This window comes from Elephantulus edwardii, unplaced genomic scaffold, assembly GCF_000299155.1.
Source record: "Elephantulus edwardii isolate Elephantulus edwardi_28Jun2011 unplaced genomic scaffold, EleEdw1.0 scaffold00107, whole genome shotgun sequence".
Taxonomy (NCBI): domain Eukaryota; kingdom Metazoa; phylum Chordata; class Mammalia; order Macroscelidea; family Macroscelididae; genus Elephantulus; species Elephantulus edwardii.
Genome location: NW_006399857.1, coordinates 3,275,580 through 3,280,755, shown reverse-complemented (window position 1 = coordinate 3,280,755; position 5,176 = coordinate 3,275,580). Strand labels below are relative to the sequence as shown.

The window sequence follows — 5,176 nt, the reverse complement described above, 5'->3', positions numbered from 1 at the left end:
TAGTTTCCACATTCTGTTGGGTCACCTTTCTTTGGGATAGGAACAAATATCGATCTCTTCCAGTCAGTTGGCCAAGTGGCCGTTCTCCAGATTTCTTGGCACAACTTGGTGAGCACGTCCAGGGCAGCATCTGTGAACTGAAATATGTCAATTGGTATACCATCTATTCCTGGAGTGTTATTTTTTTGCCATTTCCTTCAAAGCAGCCTGAACTTCTTCTTTCATCACCAATGTTGAAGAACAAATTCAAACCTCGGGTTGCTATAATCAAGGATGCTTTCGGCAGAATGTTAAATGATCCAGGAAGTATTAAAAAAAGATGGAAGGAATATACTGAGTCACTGTATAGAAAGGAATTAGAAGACACAGAAAAATTTCATGAAACAACATGAAAGATACAATTAAGATACATTAATAAGTATGGGTGTCTGGAATGTAAAAGAGAAGAAAGTAAGAGGAATAGGAAATTATGATCTTGGTGACAAAGAATGAATTAATTCTAATATTCATCACAAATATCTTAAAAATACCAAAAGGAAATTTTTCACATGGACTTCAACTGCACATGGACTGTGCAGGAATCAGATTAACTACATTTGTTGAAAGAATCACTGGAGAAAATATCTGAAGTCAAAGAAGGCCAGATGCTGACTATGAAACAAACCACTAATTATTCATGTGCGAGCTCAAATTGCAGCTGAAAAAATTAAAACAAATCAATAATAAATGATTACTAATATGTGAATTTAAGTCTATTCCATATGATTTTATAAATAATCTTAATAGTAGATTTGAAATATTGAACGCTAGAATTTAATACCTGATGAGTTGTGGGATAATATCAAGGATATTATCCATGAAGAGTATGAAAGAAAGAAAACTGTAAAAAAAAGAGGAGAAGGAAAAAGGTGAAACGAATAGCAAAAGAGACACTGAAAATGGCAATAGATTGTCCAGAAACAAAAGGAACCAGTAGAAGAGCTAAACAGAAGATTTTAAAGGGCAACTTGAGAAGACAAAGCAAAGTATTAGAAGGGAATATAAAAGTGGTTGGGGGGGGGGAAGTGATTGGAATTGGAATATGGAAAGAACTCGCTCAGTGTTTCTTAATCAAAATCCTTAAAAAGTCATTCAAATCTTGAGTGTCAATGCTTAGTGAGGAGATGGGCAAAATATTGAATGACCCGGAAAGCATTAAAAGAAGATGAAGGGAATACACACAATCTTTGTACTATAAAGAATTTGCTGACACTAAAATATTAGAGAAATTTTTTATGTAATCAAGAGTCAACAGAAGAAGCTGCCTGGAAGGTATTGGCAAAAAAGTAAGATTCCAGGAATCAATAGGATACTAACTGATATATTTCAAATGACAGATAGAGGTTGGGACATGTTCACAGACTATGCCAGGAAATTTGGACGACAGCTACATAGCCAACTGACTGGAAGAGATCTATATTTGTTTCCATTCCCAAGAAAAGTGATGTAACAGATTATAGAAATTATTAAACAACATCAATTAAAATTGCATACAAGAAAAATACTGCTGAAGATCTTACAAAAATGGCTAGAACAGTACATTGAGAGGGAACTATCAGATGTTCAAGATTTTAGTTCTAGTAGAAGCTATGGCAACAAGAATATCATTGATGTTGTCAGACGAATACTGACTGAAAGCAGGTAATACCAGAAGGATGTATATTTGTGTTTTATTGACTATACAAAGACATTTGACTGTGAGATCATAATAAATTGTGGCTAATGTTTAAAAGACTGGGAATCAGTTAACTGTGCTCATTATTAAAAATTATACCTAGACCAAGTGCCTGTTCTGCTAACAGACCAAGGACACTACGTGGTTTGAAGCTGAGAAAGGTGCATGTGTATCAGGAATATATTCTTTCTCTGTACCTGTTCAATATGTATACTGAGAAAATTATGTAGACACTGGATACTATGAAGAAGATTCATAAAAACATATGTTATGCAGATAATACAACTTTGGTCACAGAATAATGTGAGGAGGACTTGAAATGCTTGAGGCGGAATATCAAAGACTATAGTCTTCAGTATATATTGCACCTTAGTGTCAAGAAAACACAAATTTTTACCACTTGTCTGACAAGCAGCATTATGAATTATGAAGATGGAGTAAAGATTGAAAATGTCAACAACTTCATGTTACTTGAATTCATAATCAGCACCTTTGGTATCAGTGGGAGACAAAATAAATAAATAAATCTGCAGTTTGAGACCTTTATAAATTGCTGGGGAGCAATGATGTCAGTTTAAGGACTGAAATGTGACTAATTTAGTTCAGGACCTTTTAATCCACTTGCTATGTATGACAGAAGAAGTATTGTTGCCTTTGTGCTGTGATATTGGATAAGAATACTGACTATCTCATGGACTGCCAAAACAGCAAACAGATATATGCCTTGAAAAAGATTCAGGCAGATACTACCTCAAGGAAAATTTCATGCATGTGAGTGAAAACTTTGTTATCTTTTCCTTAAGGTAGTATCTGCCTGAATATGCTTTGATCCTGTTGCCAAGAGAAGCTATTCCTTGCAGAAGAACACCATATTTGGAAGTGTAGGGGACCAGTGAAACAGAGGGACATCCTCAACCAGATGAATTGACACAATGACTACAGAAATTATCTCACCTTTGTCAGAGATGATGAGATAGCATAAAATAGCACAGGGTTAAGATATGTTGTTCATAGAGTTGTTAAGAGTCGTAGTTGACTAGATGTCACCTAGAAATTGTAACAAGTCACCACAGCTCTCCCTAGGCAATACAGCAAAAATATATCTTTGATATATCTTAGATATTAAAAGTCCATATTATATTGTAGTTATGTGCAGTCAAGTTGCTTGTGACTTAGTGAACCTAGGAAAAACTGAACTGAAAGTTGCCATTTTCTATGCCATCTTCACCATCTCAGACACACTGGACCATTACTGTAGTCATGAAGTTAATCCACATTGTTGTGGGCCTTCCTTTCGTATGCTGACCCTTTCCAAGTATGATGTCCTTATCCAAGGACTGACCGCTCCTAACCACATGGCCAAATTATGTGAGGAGAAATTTCACTATCCTTGCTTCCATGGAGAACCATGATTTCTAGTCATTCTAAACAGAAATCCTGGTCTATATGTTTGTGGGATATTCAGTATTCTTCCCTAATACCACAATTCAAAGGCATTAATTCTCCTTCTGCCTAACTTTCCCATTAATAGCTAGCTAGCAATTGAGAAATTTACAAAATAGCTACCTGACAAGTTGACAAGAACTCAACAATATTTGTGCTGATCCGGGCTATAGTCTTTGCAATTACGTGCTATGCATCAGACAGCTGGACAGTGAATAGGATAGTTGATAGAAAGAGAATTGAGGCCTTTGAGCTGTGGTGCTGGAGAATAGTGTTGAATATACAATGGACTGCTAGGAGAATGAACAGGTTTGTCCTGGAGAAGGTGAAGTCGGAATGCTCCTTGGAGTCAAGGATTCTGAAGCTTCATCTGATATACTTTGGGCATGTTGCAAGAAAGGACTGGTCCTTGGAGAGGGACATCATGTTTGGCAGAGTGGAGGGGCGGCGAAGGAGAGGAAGACCTTCAATGAGATGGATTGATTCTGTGACTGGAGTGGTGGGAATAAGTGCATTTGAGATGGCTAGGTTGGCACAGGATAGAACAGCCTTTACAGCTCTTGTACATAAGGTCGCTATGAGTCGCAAATGACTCGATGGCACATAACAACAACATTCCCAAGAAAGGAAATCTAATAGAATATGGAATTTATAGAATAATATAATTAATATCACCTGCAAGTAAAATTTTATTGAAGAAAAATTTAAAAATTATTTCAGCAAGAAACTAAACTAAATTTAGAGAAGCATTGGTAATGGTAAATACAATAATATTCCTCAACAATGTTTGATGTCAGGCTGTGTTTGGATGAAAACAGGAAATACCAGAGAGATCATCACTTGTGTTGTATTGATTGTAAACTCCTTTAAACTTGTGGATCATAACAGATTATGAAAAACATTGGAAGTAGTGGAAAGTCCAAGACATTTCATTTTACTTTTATATATCTCAAAAGGATGTCTCTTTAACAGAACAAAGAGATAATATGTCATTGCAAATCAGTAAAAAAGTGTTCTTTAACCATACTTAATCATGCACTATCCTTATAAATTAGACTACATGTGGAAGAACATCAGAATTGGAGGAAGTTTAATTAACAGCTACAGATACGAGGATAAAACAGCCTCGCTTGTGGAATATGAATAGGATTGGAAAAACATATTGATGCACATCAAAGACTAAAGTTTTCAGTATGGATTCAGTGTAAAATTAAAGGAAACAAAAATCCTCAAAACTGGATCAATAAACAACATCATAATCAATAAAGAAAATAATGAAGTTGTCATGGATTTAATTTTCCTGCCATCCACAGTCAATATCTATGGAAACTGCAGACACGAAATCAAACCAAGTGTTCCATTTGTCTAACCTACTGCAAAATACCTCTTGAAAGTTTTAAAAAGTAAGATTTAATACTGAATAATAAGGAATACCTGAGTTACACTGTGCTATTTTCCTTGGTCTTAAGCAAGATATGGTTGTCCAATGAATAAGAAAAGCTAAGGAAAAATTAATGTCTTTAAATTATTTTATTGTGAATGAGTATAGCATGCCTGATGTGGTTAGAACTTTTGAAAATGGCTTCTATATCCAATACCTTAATTCACCACCCCCCCCCCGTGGAGGACATTGTCTTCACTTACCTCAACTGTAGAAATATGGTTCATCAATTGATTAGCATCTTCAATATCATCAGCAGTTTGGGAGCCCAACATAAGAGACATAGCTAACTGAACTGTGAAGAGACTGAAGTGAAACATAGCTTGACAGAGCACTGGAGACAGTGTCAGAGATATAAGTTTTGCTTCTGAGTGATTGAAGAAAGAGCTTATATGGGACTGTAATGAGACCAGGCTTGCAGGACAGTTGTGGAAACCAGAAGCTTCTTGCATTTGTATTTACAGACTGAACTTTCACTATGGAATATATTTTGCCTTCCTTTAACTCTTCATAACCTGTTTCCATAAAATATCTCACAACTTTTGAAATGAATATTGGACCCATGATGAGTGTAAGCG

The 5,176-nt window shown here is 35.6% G+C and overlaps 1 pseudogene; it reads right to left on the bottom strand.

Moving 5' to 3' along the window:
- LOC102859849 overlaps positions 1 to 4,882 on the bottom strand; it is a 151,957-nt pseudogene extending 147,075 nt beyond the window's left edge.
- Between the last annotated feature and the right edge of the window lie 294 nt (positions 4,883 to 5,176).